At 42.3% G+C, this 18,043-nt stretch overlaps 1 protein-coding gene across 5 annotated transcripts in view; it reads left to right on the forward strand.

Annotated features, from left to right (window-relative positions):
• Positions 1–18,043, forward strand: part of NDST2 (N-deacetylase/N-sulfotransferase (heparan glucosaminyl) 2) — a 128,508-nt gene that overhangs the window by 17,522 nt on the left and 92,943 nt on the right. For 2 of the 5 annotated variants that reach the window (XM_014956284.1, XM_014956282.1), the window contains one exon: positions 12,561–12,634. The exons of 1 other annotated variant lie outside the window; for it this stretch is intronic. The gene's annotated coding sequence lies outside the window, so the exon portion shown is untranslated. Of the gene's footprint in view, positions 1–2,478; positions 2,611–12,560; positions 12,635–18,043 lie in introns of those variants that run through there. 2 more of the 5 variants (XM_014956285.1, XM_014956287.1) reach the window with 2 other exon arrangements.

An 18,043-nucleotide genomic window follows, 5' to 3' on the forward strand; every position in this document is an offset into this window, starting at 1 on the left:
ATGCACAGTGGGATGGTACGGTTGGTGCGGCTCTCTGCTCTTGGAATGCTTTTTGGCACATTTCTGAATACTGGTCACATTGTCAGTGTCTTCCCACTTGCCTAAAGCGTGCTGCTGGAATGGATTTGGGAAAGCTCTCCGTTTCTGTGGGTATAGTTTCTGGATCACAGGAAGACAAGTGGATGATATTAGTAGACAGCAAGTCTTTGAAGTACGTTAGAATCAACTTCAGAGAGAAAGAAAATCCCTTCCCTGAGCTACAGATAAACAACGGTGCTTTCAAACCTTCAAGAGGATCAAGGTGAAACTCAGTGAACAGCAAGTGCAGAGAAGATGATCCTGCTTTGTGACAAGTGGCAAAAATACCTTCTTTTCTTTTTATGCTCCTATAACAAAGCAAAATAACAAAGTACTCTAAGATAGTTCCATGAAAGGAACATAAAAAGCTTTTTCTGTTAAATATCTTCATCTTAATAGATGTGAGTAGCATATATTTTAAAAGAGATGGAAATATCTCTTTGGAATTCTAAAATATCTTCAAAAGTAAATGAAAAGAACTGAATTAATCCGATTGTGCAGATGCATTTAACAGCATTTCTTTGCTTATGGCTCTAAAGCATGCACCTGAAGTACATTTCATAAGGTAAATATTCCCCCTTTTACCTAAGGAAAAGGCTGTCCCAGGAAAATGAGTTGGAGAGCAATAAAAAGTGGCCACAGAAGTCAAGTGACTGTAGGGTTGTTCCCTCCGAGGTTCCCTTTTGGTTTTTCAAAGATTGAGGGTCTTGAAAGACAAGGGAGTAAATCAAACACTTTTTTTCAGAGGCGGGAAGTATTTTTCTAAAGGAAGAATGTATCCAGACAGCTTTGAAATGGTTGGTGGTGGAAAAAGGCTGAAGTTCAGTGGACAGGGGCGTGTATTAACATGCCTTATGGGTTGCAATGTCATGAGTGGTAAATAAAGACATAAGAAACTGAAAGCCAAATGTCCAAAATTCAAATGGCAACAATGAAGAAAAATTGAGAGTTTTAAAAAAAAAAACCCTTTGATTTTTAAACATACATGCTGGTACATGAGGACTATTGGGGAGAACTCAAAACAACTCTGCACCTTTAATAAAAAACTCTCTGTATAGATAAGGCTGTAAAAAAAGTACCACACAAGAGTGTGTCCCATATGCAATACAAAAGTGAGAACAAACTCGGAATCGAGAGGTGGTGGGTTTGGGTGGGGGAGGGAGATTTAAATGTGTCCTTCAGGAAAGAATCTGTGTAAAGAATTGAGAAAGAAATAAGATGGCAGCGGCAGCAGCCAGGATTTGCAGAGCTTTTCAGTCTTTTGTTTGGTTATCTTGCATAAGTGCTTTAGCCAGAGACTCTTTCAGGAGCTGCATGGGGCCAGCTTGGAACACAAATGTGCGTGAATCCAAATGTAATTTCCCTGTTGTGCACATTCTGGCTGTGACAGCTCAAGTTATGAATGTAAAATAGCAGGAAAAAAAAAAAAAAAAGTTCAGAAGATGGCCAGGACTGAAATGTTAATAAGAACTGACTTACCCAGAGCTCCTGTGAGCTCAGCAAAGGTGCTGCCCGAATTTTAAGTCTGGCTGCTCCCATGCTTCATTTTGGTGTGCCTGGGAAAAGAAGAAATAGCCTGGTTCTCTGTGTGTCTGTATGATTCAGCATAATAGAAATAAGAAACATTTACTTCCACCTGAGATGCAGGAAGAGGGGATAATGCTAATTCTCTGCTCCGGTTCATGGTCAGTGTGGGCACATGGACCCAGTCGGCATCAGTGGCTTCGATCTGTAGACATAGTTCTATACAGGGAACGGACAGTGTCTTTTCCCTTTTCAGGCAGTTCTGTTTTCTGTGGGGCAATAATCTGCAGCTTTCCTTAATTCTCAGTGTTCAAGAGGCATTCGTCTGCCCTTTGGGGGAGGATTGGTGCAGAATAAGGGATTTCCTCCCCTTGCATCAATACACTGCTCACAGAAGGGGCACCTCGTCATGGTTGTGGGGCAGCTTGCTTGGGGGCTGCAGGCAAGGAAAGGGCTTTTCCCTCTTCTACATGCAACTTGCACAGCACAGAGAAGTTGCAAGTTTACAACTTTCCCTGCTTCTTCAGCATCAGATTTTCCTGGGTCTGTCCTCTCTCTCTCTCTCTCTTTTTCCAACCTCCTTCCATCTCTTGTTACCATGGAGAATGAAATGCCAGCTCCATTCAAGTTGTCGGCTGAATAGGTTTTGAGGTTGATGGATGGTGAGAATCTCTTATCCCTCCTTCTCCAAACACCGCCCCTGCCTGGTTCTTGACATTTCACTTGCCAGAGACTGGCAGTCAGCGAGAGGGAGCTGAAAAGCAGGCTGGCAGTGTCCTGCTGAGATGCTCTTTCAGTTCCATGGATGAAATCAGCAGCCGTGAGAAGGTCTTAAGGACTTCGGTGCAGAGCCTTGTCCTCAAGCTGGCTGAGGCATGAATGCTCACTTGAGTGCACGCTCCCGCTTCCCCACGGCACCCAGGGAAGGAAAGATTCATGTACAAGACTCACTCCTGCTTATGCCTGTGTTTCAAGGGGTGCTGTAAGCTCTGCAACGTAAAGGGGAAGGTAAGGAATGAATGAATACAATGCGTGCTCTAGCAGGAGCTGTTTCTGGTGTATATACTTCTTTTAGGCTTCGTCTTAGTGCCGTGTCACAGGAGAGGTGGAATTCCTTTGCTGCAGTCTGACCTGCCTGCTTTCCTGGCTGCGATGCTGAAGTTAGCAGGAGAGTCTGTGTGTGGGGGGATCCTGGCAGTCCCCATATGCACCGATTGCCTGCGCACTGTATTACTAGTGCAGTGTCAAAACAGCTTTCTGAATGCGGTAGCTTTTGATAGCAAATATGTGGAATCGTGGATCTTGACAGGCCTAGGGTTGAAACACAATGTTGGGGATACTGCATGAAATGGCACTACAAAGCAGAACTATCAAAACAATAGCACTGTAAAATTACACCAAAAAAATTTCTTTGTTGCGATTTATTACTTTTCACGCAAGATAGTTGTGGTTTTAGAAGGGATCAGGAGAATTTTCGGCTTATGCTGAAAGGCTTAATCTTGTCCTTTTTACTGGAGGAGTTGTTTTGACTGATGACCACTTAATAGAGTTTGGGAGAAGTGAATACTTGGCATTGTTTGATAGGTGTGTGGATTTCGCTTCTGAAACTAAAGGTTAGTGCATTTTATGACTTCAGAATTTAAGTTCAGGCATTTTTTCAAACTAGAAACATTCCATGAACATACCCTTGTTGGGAGAGGGAAAGTGTTTTTGTGAGCTTTTTGCGAAACCCCGCTGTGTCAGGACCATACCAGCATAGGAATTCACACTGGGGGTGTACTCTAGCAGGTGGCATTTTGTTTTGTTTAAGGTCATATCTTGAAATTTTTTCTGGGTGCTTTTGAAAAGCTGTGCTTGATAAGGGACTGTGAACTTTTGCTGTCAGTCTGTTGTTTCAGAGCCTTGCACTGATAAATATTCCCACGCTTTCTGCATTTCCCTAAACTTGCTAAACAAATACATCTTTCCACTCTACCACCAGCAGCTTTTGCATCTGTCTTAGCTCCTCAAGATTTCACTTTCCATTTGATGCTTTGTGTTCTGTTTGTTGTTGGATTGTTGTCTCCCTGCTGGAGTTTTCCTGCTGTGCGATGGCTTTTCCTGTTGGGCAAGCCACTTTCCAAATACTGATATGTTAGCTATTTGGCCACTGGTATGTTAAAAGGGAATTTTTAATTCCTGCATCAGAAAAGCATGGGAGCACGTCAATACATACAAAATAAAAATAGATATATGTATATGAAATATGTATCAATATGCCATCCTGTTCCTTAATTAGTTCACTGTGAAGACCATAGTAGTATTTTTGTCCCCAAAACTAGGGATTTCTGAGAGGGATGCACGCATAGCGATGTGATTATCTGTGACTTTTAGTCATAGGAGATAATATGCAGGACTTTGATTTCCTGGTTTGAACCTGGTTAGGTGGGGTACTGCAAAAAACGTAAGATTTTCAAAAACACACCGCTGAAGCTGCTTCTTTTTTACCATAAATACATCACTCATGTCAGATAGAGCGGAGAGAAAGTGATACAAAGAGGAAAAAAGGGAGGAAGTCTTTTGGGACACAGAATGATACTGTAGTTTGGGATTAACTTCCTCATTAAGCACCAAGCTTCATGTTACCATTTGTAAGGGACAAGGGAAAGGGTAAGCATCTGTTTTAAAATGGAGATTTTGAGTAAGCTAAACAGTATCAGCATCAAGGCTTGTATCTGTATTTCCATTTATTCTGATAATCTGCTGGTATTTTTTGATTTAGGTGCTGTCTTCTCTATAAAAAAACTATACTCCTACCTGCTTGTGAGTTTGCATGAAATGAAATCCTCAATCTTTCTCTCCCACTCTGTTTGTGAGGATTGTTATGGTAATAATTTTAGTGGTTGTCAAAAGTTTTTCTGCATATTTCTGACAGGTTTCAACTTCTGAAAGAAGATCTTCCAGTTTTCAATATGGAGATATTTAGATTCACTTTGCTTTCTGAAATGCCACCTTCTCTTTTGCCCACCAAGATTGACCTTTACTTGATTGGGTGGGGTTTTTTTGCTTTTATGTTTTCCCTAATGAGAATTGGACTGACTTAACAACAACAATAATAATAAATTTTATTATTAGAACACTTCTGGTAACTTCTCTGTTTCATTCCATCTGGTCTTTGGTTAAATTATTCTTGGAAAATTTTTTAATGTCCCGCTCGTTTTAGATTCAGAGTTGCAAAATACCACTTTTGTAACTGCTCCTCTGTAAAGTGTCACCCAGATGCTTAATGAGTTCCAAGATTTTCATGAATATACTGTTTTCAGTACTATTAACCACCAAAGCTGACTTTTTTCCCTTTATTAACCCTAGAAATACCTCCTGACTTCAGAAATTGGTGTTCAGGTGGTGGCTTCTATAATCCAGTGATCCTTACTGGTACATACTGTTCTCTTAGGGTATTTTTTTCTGCTGTTCTGAAGGTTGGTTGCTGCTGACATGGTTTATTAGTATACTGCTGTTTAGATTTTTCTAGAATGGCAAATGCCATGTGTTCCCCAGCTATAGAAATCCTGAAGAGTTTACCATTAGATTTTAATTGTGGAGTCTAGTTCTTATATTCATTCTTTCTTTCTTTCTTAAATTCACTCTTTCTGAATTCTTCAGTAGCCTGGCACACCTGAGACCTGTCCTTTATATTGTACAAAGTACAAACACTGAAAGCAAAATGCAAACACCCAGATGTTATGTGATTTAATGTCAGCTTCAGCTATTTATTCAAATCCCAGCTTCTCCGAATCTGTGGTTCTTCTGAAATATTTTCCCTAAGCCTCAAAAATAAGTTGGGTTTGAAAATGCAGCAGGATGAAGGAATTCCAAAGTGGCAGTGTTGTCCTCTGCCATCGGACTCAGTAATTTCCCAGCAGTGAATTTGTTCAGGTTTCCACAGCCTTTGTGGCAATAAAGCATCACAGATCCCGAGACGTGTGTCACGTAGCAGAGGAGACCTTGGATGCTCGCAGTCTGTCGTGCCCATATGCCTGGAATCTTTAAGCCTAGGAAGTAATGCTATGCATAAATGGTATTTTTGGACAAAAATTGGCAGCACGAGGGACATCAGCAATAGTGATACTGTATCGAGCAGCTCGGGGGGCTGAAGAGCATCTTAGTGATGCGCCTGCTGTGGTGCACAGGCATGGAGTGATTCTGTATTGCTGATTGAGCCCAAGGAACAGATTGCTAGCTAACTTTCTTGTTTAATATATTTAAATGACATCTCAATTAATGCTACAGCTTGTTTGAAGAGAGGTAAAATAGATTTGTCAGATGTATTGTTCTAACTTTCTTGTTATCTGTCATTATATCATCTTTGACAAAGAGTGCTCCGTCACAGAGAAGTTACTATTCTGCAGAAAAATATTGATCTAATGAATTGTTGCACTAAGACTAGAAAATTTGCTGGATAATTTGACTGTTCTTAATTTGGCTATTATTTGTAATGCCTGGGTTTTGTCTTTTATTCCTTTTTCATTCACGTTCTCCCTTTGTGGAAATCAGGGTATCTACATTGTTTTCCGTATTTTCCCAGCATCATGTGGGACTTTTATCTGTCTGGCCCTTTCCTTTTACAGTTTACCTCCTCCATAAATGTGCTGGTACCTCCCTGCAGTCTTTCCATGGTGTACTTTTCTCCTGCTACCATTATTTTTTCCCAGCTCCTTTCTCATCTGAACTGTAGCCAGAGCTTGTAATTTTCTTATCTCGCCCTAAAGCCTCCTGGCTGCTTTTTACTTAAAGGCAGCTGGAGGAAGATCCAGCTCTAAACCTCCTTCTGCTTGCCTAGATGTTTTACTTCACCTTTTCCTCGGTGATCAGTGCCTGGGTTTCCTTTTGGAGCTTTCCCAAGTGATGGGAGGATGGAAGTGACCTGGTTTGCTTCAGCTCCACTCCTGTCCCTGCTGCCTGGTGCCCATTGATGAGGATGGGCAAAACCTTGGGTGCAGCAGCAGACTGAAGCTCTCTGTGCTGGTTGATGAGGATGGGCAAAGCCTTGGGTGCAGCAGCAGACTGAAGCTCTCTGCCCATGGGTTTACGAAGACAGCTCTTCACCAATTCATACTTTGGAAAATAAATTTTAGTTTAGCTTTTGCCAAGGCTTCCTACCTGCTCTGGTCAAGTGAATTTTTAAGCGCTTTATTAAAGGCTGGTCTATATGCAAAGAATAAGCATCATGCTCTCCAGTTGCTCATTCTCTTATCTCAAGTGTCATTTACTGGAATCTGTCTACCTTTTGCCTCCTGTAAAATGTAAACTGAATTACAGGCATATAATTAAATCAACATATTAAGTGTGTGAGGAATGAGAGGCAGTGGGGATTTTGATGGCCATATCCAGTCAGAATATTAAAATCTATGATATCAGGTATCTAAGCTATTTTCTAGTGTATTGAGAGCACTGGTTGTGTAAGAACAATTTCCAGCTGAGACAAAATGTGTTTCTGTGCTAGGTCAGCACAACAGGAGATCATTTCCCCTCACCTGGCAGAGCGGCTGCTCCATAAACCTTGTGGCTGCTAGTTAGAAGACTCAGATGTGCAGTATTACTGCTCATCAGGGATGGGGAGATTTCACAGAGATTTGAATAATTGCCAAATGCTTGTGAGGGTTTGACTGGAAAAAATGTGACAGTTTCAGGTACCGTGCATTTGTGTTTGCCTGCAATCCCTGTCCAAGTCACTCTGTTGCATCTGGCATGCTTTATACTTAAAATTACCTTGGTCAGTGTCTGAGACTGATTTTCTGCCTGATTTCTTTGCACCTAAACATCACGCGCATAGTATCAGTGCTCGCATTATCTATAGATGTAGAGCATTGGATTCTCAGAGCTGAGACTTTTTACTTCTTTTGTTTATTTTATGTTAGGCATAGCAACTCAAGTTCCCGTTGTCTTGCCATAACCCAAATTTGAAACACAAAATCAAAAATGGAAGAATTGGAAAGCAAAATATAGTGCAGGAGGCATGAGAAGTGGGATTAATCTCTAATTTAAATACCGTTCCCTCTAACCTTGGATTTCTGAATAGGTGTTTGGTGTCAGTTTACCATAAAGACTAGGAATAGCAAAGTAGTCTGGGATGGAGTCAAATTTGGGTGCAACATGAGGGATGTTCCTTATAACTGGATGGATTTGTGCAGTGTGTGCCTCGAGGCCAGCTGCTGGCTATTTCAGATTTGTGCCTGTGAAATCCTCTCCGTTTAGTCTTGTTCCAGAGCTGTAGCACACACTATACCAATGTATCCCCCCCACCCAGTCTGGTTATCTTTTGTTGGCTCTGTATTGCTCTTCCCCAGCTGTGATACTGGATTTTTATTCTATCAGTAGAGGAAAAAGATAGGAGAGAAGCTGGGGAAAGGATATCTGAAAGTGGCTTTTGCTTCTTTTTAAATAAAAGTTAACATTCTTTGCAGTAGAGAGACACAGCAGAAGAAACAGGAGGGCACACTAGGGAGAGCTTTTGAAAATGCTGCTTATATTTCACTCTTGTTCTGGGTTGTGACTCCTAGAATATGTTCAAAGTTTGTTACCGTTTTACAGTTTAAAAGCCCAGATGGAAATGAGCGGTGTCTCAGTTGTGGAGTGGTTTTTGAGATTTAGGACTGGACACTCACACACACATAAAAATGTGGTCTAATGGACCAGGCCATTCTCTACCCAGCCTCTGTATCCCCTGGCTTCCCCTCCAGCCTGTGCAATGTGAAAGGTGATCTCAGACCCTGCTTCTCCCGGAAAGGTCAGCGCTGCTCTCATCTGCCACACTTGTGGCGTTTCTGTCCTGCTTCAGTTCCTACAATCAACCAGCTGTAGGGTGCATTCGATCAGCTCATAAATCTGACCGACTGATAATAATTTTTTTGGTGGGTTAGTTATTTGGATCAGTGTGCTGTGAATAGCTGGGGATATGGGTCTGCTTTTTTTGCTGGTAGCTGCTAACATACTGGTTTATGCTCCTTGTGGAACCGTACCCTGAAGCTATTAACTCTCCGCTGTAATTTGCCTTTAGATGACTGACTGAGCAGTACGTTGATGAATACAGAACAAACTGCAGTTTCTTCTCCTATGAGCAGTATCTCAATGCAGTATAATAACAGGGGGTGTGTGAGTTGTGATGTCCTCTTATGCAGGGGTTGGCAGACTCAGTTGGGCTGAGTATCATCTGTAGGAGTAACATCATGATAGCGTGGCCCAGAGAAGCACACTTCTGTTCCATCCTCCTTCATCATCTTCTCTCATATTTGCTCTCTCCTGGGCTTAGCCCCATAGGACCGATTACCTCTTCCTTATTTCCCGAGACTTTAGCTTGTCTCTCCATCTATGCTTTGCGATGCCATAAATCAGGCGTTGTGTGGGGTTAATCACAAACGTTAAACCCCCGCTCCCGGACGTCATTCTGCGCTGCCTCTGATCCGCAGCAGCAGCAGATGCCTGCACACAGCCCGGCGTGTCAGTGACCTCAGTCTAAAGACATCAGCCAGCTTGGCAGAGGTGCTGGCCCTGGCGTTCAGATGGGAGCCAACAAGACGCTGTCAGGAGTTGCCATCATGTACTAACTTGGAAATTGTTTTTGAGATTCTCTGCTTTGGCAGTTGATCTTCAGAGACAGTGTGGATCTTTTATTACTTTCATCCAAATGTGGGTTTTCTTGATTTATGGGAAAGGGATTTTTATACAGTAAGGGAGGTGGCTTCTAGTCCCATCTTCCCATTTCCATATTTTATCTAACAGTTGCTTCAGTTGTTTAAAGTACCTGGGTTTGTTGCTCTGGATCGTGGATATAAATAGATGCCAGTAGCAGGAGGCCTTATCAGCTGTGAGCAGCTGTACTTGCCTTTTCATTTTAAATCTAGGCACCTAAAGTGCAGATCAACAACAAACCTTGGTTTTCTGGAAGGTGAAACTTTTAAATTCTTTGCAATTTGTTGAAAGCTGTTGCCTCTGTGCTTAAAATAAACTAGTGTTAGCCTTTATGGGGCAGACTGCAACTGATTTAATGGAGCTCAGAGTTAAGGTTTGGGGTATTATTGGAATATTAAGGTCGGTCATGGTTTGGTTTTGAAGTACTCTGTGTGTGTGTGTGGACAGTCGTGGTTAACTAAGTATATTACTTGCGTATATTGGACAGCCTAGAGAGTTGAGCCTGATTTCCTGGAGAGTATTTTATTTATTCTCTTTGCTGAAGTGGCTGTTGGGGAGTGCCTGAGGGTGCTGCGAAGTGAGGAATACACATGGGCAAAACTTTAGAGGACAGGATTTCAAACACTGTGTGTGGGATGTTGCAAATAGCCTTTGTAAGCATGATAGTTTAATTTTTTGACCTCTGAATTACAGTGAGATTGGCCTTTCTTCTATTTAATTTTTACAGCTAATGTTTTACTTTCTGTGGGTAGATTATTGGGGTAACAAGTTACCCATGCAGAAGTCCCAGGCTCAGACCTGGAGGGAATACATAGGTCTTTGTGTGGTTCAGACTTTGAACTAACTGACCTGCTGAGCCTTTGCCAGCTTTGTGCAGAGCCACCGCTGATGTCTCTGCTTTGTGCTCGGGAACACAGGGCGCTGAGGAACTGGCTTTGGAGGAGCTGGAGGAGCTTCCAGGAGCCAGCTGGGATCCACAACCTGCTGATTTGGGCTGAAACTCTGGCTCTGTGAGACAGAACCACTGATGATAGCAGTTGTGGAGGGGTAACTGGTGAAAGAGTAATGTATTATATGTACTGTGGTCCCTTCTGCTTTGAGAGTTTTGTCAGCTGGGGTTTCTTATGGGGCTGCCTCTGTAACCCAGCTAAGAGTCTTCCCAGGACCTGGAGCGCAGAACACAGGGCACTGAGGAACTTGCTTTGGAGGAGCTGGAGGAGCTTCCAGGAGCCAGCTGGGATCCACAACCTGCTGATTTGGGCTGAAACTCTGGCTCTGTGAAACAGAACCACTGATGATAGCAGTTGTGGAGGGGTAGCTGGTGAAAGAGTAACGTATTATGTGTACTGTGGTCCCTTCTGCTTTGAGAGTTTTGTCAGCTGGGGTTTCTTATGGGGCTGCCTCTGTAACCCAGCTAAGAGTCTTCCCAGGACCTGGAGTGCTTCAGGGACACCGGACTTTTGCCTCTGTGCAGCAGGGTTTGTGTGCTCGATGTTTTCCCCTTTTCTGGCTTTTCCCACCCCCCATTATCCTGGGCAATGGAAACCTGACTTCGTTTGTTAATGCTTGGTTGAAGCCGTATCAAGTGCTGTCTGACCAAGCTAAGAATAAAGTGTTTAGTTCAGATGTTTTCTCCTGGGATGCTCAGTGTTCAGAACATTTATGGAAAAGATTGAGAGGGCAGATAATCCTGTACCTGACTCTGCTGCTAAATCCATCTGCCCTGGAATAATGGCTTTCTTCCTAAAACAAATGTACTCAGATTGAGGTATCTTTTATCTCTGAACAGCAAAGGTGCTTTTTGATTTTCCGGTTCCAGGAAAGCCCGTAGGCCTGTGTGGTTTGCATGTGCTAAGAAGTTGTACAGCAGAGGTATTTTATGAAAAAAAAAGACACAAATTTTCTTCCGGTAAAAAGTGTCAGGTTTTCTCCCCTTACATATTATGTTGTCAATTTGTGAAAAGGTGTCCAAAAGGAGGTGTGTGTGTGGAGATGCCACTTACCATAACGTAACCTCCCACGGGAAGCAATGCTAACATTTACTTGTGTTTGCCCTTAAGGGGTAGAAGGGTGTTGTTCTGTCCTGGGGCTGTGGTATTCTACAGAGAAGAAATTAACCCAGTTTGTTAGTTGTAAAATCTGTTACTGCCTTTACATTGAAGTTTTTGTTTCCTGCACCTGGTTTTGCAACATTCATTATGCTGGGTCTTCACTAGTGTCCTGTGGTGTTGTGCAAGATGTCTTTGCTCACTGGAGAGCACCTTGCAGTGCACTGGTTTGCTCCTTTCAGCTGGAATCTCATGGATTTCCTAGTCCTTGGTTTCGCCTTTCTGTTTAACAAGTACAATAATGTGTAACTGACTGAGTGAACGGCACGTGGCTGAGCCTCCTTTCCTTCAGGGGCTTTCGACCAGAGGCTAGCAAAGAAACACTCGATAGTTCTTATGAACACAGGAAGGAGGAGGAAAACAAAAAAAATCTGGCTGAAAAAGATAAGACCAGTATGTTTAACTTGCAGTTCTTTAATCTTTTTATTTCATTTGCAACTTTGGATAATTTCTAGTCACAGAATCACAGAATCTTCAGGGTTGGAAGGGACCTTTGAGATCATCAAGTCCAACTATATGCACGCAAAAAAAAAAAAAACCAACAATCTCGGGCACTAGAGCATGCCCTGAAGTGCCATGTGTACACGTTTCTTAAATACCTCCAGGGATGGCGAATCCACCACTTCCCTGGGCAGGCTGTTCCAGTGCATGAGTGAATTACTCAGTAAAGTAATTCTTCCTAATATCTAATGTAAACCTCCCCTGCCGCAACTTCAGACCATTTCCTCTGCTCCTGTCATTATTCCCTTGGGAGAAGAGGTGCCAGAGAGACCTAGTTGTAGAGGGCAATGAGGTCTTCCCTCAGCCTCCTCCAAACTAAACATGCCCAGTTCCCTCAGCCTCTACTCATATGACTTGTTTTCTAGACCCCTCACCAGCTTGGTGGCTCTCCTCTGGCCACGCTCCAGCAGCTCAATGTCCTCCTTGTAGTGAGGGGCCCAGAACTGAACACAGCACTCAAGGTGAGGCCTCACCAGTGCCGAAGTCAGTTTAGTTTTTCCTGTTTCTGGCTGAAGGAATCACTAAAATCAGCACTGCAGTAATTTCCTGAGCTGAAAACTGCAGTGGTTCAGGTACCAAAGTGAATTGGATGCCCTGGCTGGAGAACGTCTGCAGTTTGGAAAACATTACTGCCTTACACCGCCAGGTACACGTATTTATCCAAAACTTCTCTCTCCCCAGGTTCATGGTGTTTTCACTCAGTCTGCATCTGGTACAACACAGCTCTTTCTCAGACTGCACAGACACTTTTTGAGGTAAGAAAGAATTGATACAAAGGATAATTTTGGCCTGGGTAACACCGTAGACAAAGACACTGAGAGTCATGTTTCGTGGGTCTTTGGTATGTTGATGAAAGTCGTAAGAAACAGATCTGTGGTGTCTTGGGACATTAATCTATATCTACATTATTATAATTTAACATTTTATGCTTTCTTGATTGTATTACTTATGAAATGCCATAAAGTGAAGCTGAGTAGTAACTTCAGGTTTTCAGACCTGTGTACTCCTTGAGGTGATTTTTTTTCCCTTGGTATTGGCACTGAGCTATAAAAGCATTAGAATCTGTGTTGGGTATCTAGCCTATAGCGCTGTATAATAGTACTATAGTGAAGTACATCAACATTTATGTATGTTTGTGGATGCAAAGACAAAGATACAGAATGAAAATTAAGAAGTGACTTGTCTGGCTTTTGGACAAAATCTCCTGGGTAGGAAAGGATGTAATGTCCTCATGTATGGTGTAGCTATTAATATATTAGGTCTAGGGATGTTCTGGGTTATTCTTTTTTGCTTTTCTGTTTTATCCAATGCACTCTTCAAAGATTGACTTTTTGTACTACAATTATTCAAGGAGTGGGGATATGAAGATGAAGCAGTAACCTTCTCCAGAATGCACAAATAGTTATTTTCAGCACTAACTTGATGTAATTTCAAAAGCAAGTGTTCATTTTGCTTCAAGTAACTTTATCCTCCCAAGCCCGGTGGGATGATTGTGCACAAGATAGGGAGCTGCCACAAGTTCCATCTTATGGGTTGCTTTGATGTTCAGGAGCTGGAGCCAACTGTAGAGTGTCAGAACAATAGACTTAATTTCTCATCATCATCTACTGGAAACTGTGGTAATAAGAGATTATGACTTGTCTCCCAAGTATTCCCTCAAATGTGCATCCCTGCTTGCTCCTTATCAGCTGCTGTGCTGGGCTCTCTCTGGCACCAGAAAGCACTCATCTTCCAGCCCTTTGGGAAGTGCCCGTTTCATGTTTCTGTGTGCCTCTCCAGTTGATAAAGTTGATTTGAAAGGGGGAATTTAGAAGGGAAGAGCGGTCACGCTTCTGGGTTTGGTTTGTGTGCAGCTCGTTGTGTTTTATGTGTCTCCCTGTTTCTGTCACTGAAATGTGGTCCTTGTAACATCGGAGCGTCACATCACCTGGGACAGGCACTGCAGATCTCGCTGTGATTCAGCTGAGAGGGTTTTAAGCAGGATCTATGTTAAATTGCAAAGTTTTGTGTTAAAGCTGATGTCACTTTTCAGCAGGGATACACTCTATAATCTTCTTGTTGTCATGCTCTAAGGGGAGTTACAGGGACAGTGACACCTGTGCTTGGTGTGTAAGTGACCGCTGTTTCAGGAGCCAGTTTGTGATTTTATCCAGTGTCTTTGAACAGCACAGTGCAGGGCCTGCACTTTCCTGCAGGAGGCTTTACAGGATGGCACTAACTACTGGCATTGCAACATGTGGGCCTGGGGGCTCCATCACTTTCCATTGACTTGTGAATGCTTCTGCCATCCAGAGCACTCCAGAAAAGTTAGGAGGCCTGTTGGCTGCAAGGGAAAGCCTGTAGTCAGCCAAACCCTAAGCATGGTAGGTGGGAATAGATGACTGACGAGGCTGAATCACGAATTTAGTGAATGGATACAGAATGGATATTCTGCTTCTGAGAGTATCTTGGAGATCCTCCAGCCTCAGCCTTCCCACAGAAGTGCCACGTTGAGAGGAAGGGGGTATGATTTCCCTTTACTATCTCCCTCTTTGTTTCCGTACTCCTTCCTTTCTTTTTGCTTATAATTGTTCTTCAAAGAAATAACATAAAAACCCCTTACAGATTTTCATAATTTTAACAAAACAAAAGGGAGGTGCACAGGAGCCTCATTCATCACCTTTTGTCACCAGACTTGATTTGACATCTGAGACGATGGAGAAACTTTGGCAAGTGCAACGATTTCCCGTGTGGGGGTAATAAGAAAGAAAAAAGCTGTCAGTTGAAAACAGCAGGAGCTGCATTAGCAAATATAAATTAAACAGATGGCTAAGATACTGCAGCTGTCGCATAGAAGCTCCAGGAAGATCTTTAGCGTAGAGCTGCAGGAGGCTATTTTAAAAGGAAAGATGAAAACAACAACAAAGCAAACTTTAGCATGAGGAAAGAGACAATAGAGCCATTCAAATGATTAGATGAAACTTATCCAGCACTGATTGTTTTCCTTCACCTTTTCAAATTTAGGATCAGCTATTATAAGATCACATTACAGACTGTCATATCATGGATCTGTCTGCTGGTTTAGAGGTGATCTTCTGTACTTCTGTGTGAGACACTGCCTCTGGCACATGCTCTGGGAAGTGGGGAGAAATGTAACGTACATCCTGCGATTTTGTTCTTCAACTGTTTGGTTTACAGCTCTTTCAAGAAAAACTTCTTATGACAGAATTGTCTATAAATAAAATGTTTGTGGAAAAGCAGTGTTAAAAGTGTTAACATTTTGGCGGAGGAAGCACCTGCATTTAAAGTGTCTTGCATATTCAGCCTTAAAGTTACATTTTTCAGATCCATTTTCAGCTGAAAAGTGACTGTTCTTTTCCTTTGTGAAAGAAGTGATAAAACTGCATCCAAGTATCTTCATTATGTTGAAATACAGACATATGTTAAAATGGGAACAAATTGGAATTTCAGTGCTGATTCTCAGAGGCCAAAAGGCGGTTAATTATCCAAACATTGTGTGTGTGATGTATTTTCCTCAATTAGGACTAATGGTTTGTCATAGATACCTTGTGTGTAAGCAGAGACTGTTATGGTGCCTATATAGTTAGGTGATGAAGATATGAGTTACAAAATAGGTGCAGCTGTAGTCGAAGCCTGTCTTTTACATTCAAAGAAATAGTGTGCACAAATGGATTCCTCGACTGGCTGATTGATTTCCCTGAGGGCTGCTTTGTCTGTTTGCTTTTTTTACTGCAAAAACTATGTGTGTATCCTTCTTCCCATCATCCCCATAAAGTTTGAGTAGATAAGCCCTAGCATGCTGTGAAAGTTGGTGATCCTCCATTCTGTTACAACTAGGAAGTTCAGCATTGACACGTAAATGCTCTTTACTAGCTAAATCTTTAACCTGTCCTAGACTTCTTCCTGGTCTTCGTGGTTCAGGACACAAATCATGAAGGGCATCAAAGATCAATAGCAACAGCTTGAGCTTGTTTGTGTGAGCTTGGTGAAAACAGGTAGCTTCAGTCTTCCCATACCCTTCAGGGTGCTTCAGTTGTCTCCCTGAGTAGAAGCGAGCTCCTCATCATTTAACTGTGCATTTCTTCTGTGGCTGTGGCTTCGTGCTTCAGCGTAGCAGCTGATCATGCAGAGTAACTGCATGTAACTGTTTCTACCCTTTAAATTTATTTCTACTCCTGCAGAAACTTTGGAGCAGTTATAAATTCCAGAAAGCTAGAAGGAAAAAAGCCTCAGCCCGAGTGTATGCCTTTTCTTCCATTTTTTGCTCAAGAGAAACAAAGTTGGCCTTGAAGTGTACTTGAACTTGAGAATGATAAATGTGGAATATCTTTGTCAGTGATGGAGGGATGTTTCAGAGTAAGTGACCTTCCACTGGGAAGCCTCGCCTCAGCCTCCGCATATTTGCTCCTAGCCTTTTGCTCCAAATGCTTTAGCTAAACTCCACTGCCAGGACGTGCTCGGCAAGGGAGCAGTTTTGTGTTGGCAGGACCCAGGGCACACAGAAAGATTACACACTGAACCCTGCAAATTCCCTGTGAGCTCTCTTCCATGGAAGAAACCAAGGGGTCAGTCAGCGTGATCAGAGGCTCAAGACAGATGACAGTTAAGGAGGGATGGGAAGGAGCTAAAACAGAGAAGTGAATGGGATGGGAAGAAGCAGTGGGGCAAGATAGCCTTGCCTTTAGAGACGGTTAACCTTTACATTTTGCTGTTGAGTATCCCAAAGGCAAGAATGAACTTTTCCAGCTAGTAATGTAGTTCCTGTCTAATGGCTGTATTCTGTCTTTGATCTTCGTGCAAACCTTCTTGTGATACCAGTGGAGGATGCTGCAGAGGATGGAGGGTCCGTGGTTGCTGTGCTGTAGGTTCAGCAAGTTGAGTGCTTTCTGGCTGATGGCATAGAGCTAGGGGAGGAAATGTCTTTATAGTTTTTCAAAGAGGGCTGTGACATGAATTTTCATGTTATATGAAGTGTTAATATCTAACTCTCATTGATTAGGAACAGCTGCTTACATGCAAAATGTATGCTAGTGGAAAAAAAGAGACATGATCCAGCATTTTTTAATGTTCTCATGACAAGAAAGTGCTTCTTAAGTGGAGGCAAGAAAGCCCAGCCTTTGGTCTTATAGCTCAGCCATTCGGCAAAAAGATTTCATGTATTTTGGCTCTCGTTTGAACTTGTTTCTTTTTAAGCCTTCTCCAGAACTGTCAAGTCTGGTTTTTTAGGTCACTGCAGTTCTTCATGCTCTAGAGACAGGTACATCAGTGACAAAGAGAACATGTAGCAATTATAAATTACTGCTTATTTTTATGCTTGTCATTTCAGAGGTCACAGAAGTAATGGTTAGGCATAACAAAACAGTGCATCAGGTACTCCTGGTATGCAGGCTGTGTTTTCTACAGTGCTGTGTCGGTAAATAATAGGTTAATGATTAATTTATGATAGCTAGCCTTTTTTCTAATTTGTCTCAATAGCAGAGAAGATTGAACTTCATGTTTAATTTTCCTTTAAAGTCTTTTAACATTACTTTTCGGTGGAAAGCAACTGAATACACCTGCTTAAATTTTGATAATGAAACCATCTTTCACATGGAAAATAAATTTTCTGTATAGTTAAGTAGTTTACGTCACCTAACTCTGGCAATTCTTGCCCTTGGATTTTGAGCTCCATTCCAGATTCAAGCATGTCTGATCTGAGGCAGTTTATGGGAAAATGTTTAGCCAGTTTGTAACCCACCACAGATTTGCAATATGGCTCTGCCGAAGTGTTACTCTGTAGTGCACAGCTTTGCTGCTGTGGATGGTAGAAAATTGTGTGCTGCTGCAGGTGGACGTGGAGAGACATCCTTCTAAAATAAAACACAGGTATCTGTTGGAGAAAAGCCTTCCAGCCATGTGAGACAGATGAGTTTTCTTTCCCCGTGTAAGCAAGCCCTCAGGTGATAAGATTTGCTACAGACTTGTAGTCAGATGCAGAAACGTTTAAAGGCAAAATGTAAATGCACTGCTGCTGATAGCTGCAGGCTGCTGCCCTAAGCAGCTCAGAATAAGGCTTAACAACTAGAAAGAAAAAAACAACACAGTAGTTGTTTGAGAACCTGGCATGATGGCACCTCTCCACCTTTAAAAATAACAATTGCATATTTGATATTTTTTTAAAAATT

Source organism: Calidris pugnax, unplaced genomic scaffold (assembly GCF_001431845.1).
Source record: "Calidris pugnax isolate Ruff unplaced genomic scaffold, ASM143184v1 scaffold196, whole genome shotgun sequence".
Classification (NCBI taxonomy): domain Eukaryota; kingdom Metazoa; phylum Chordata; class Aves; order Charadriiformes; family Scolopacidae; genus Calidris; species Calidris pugnax.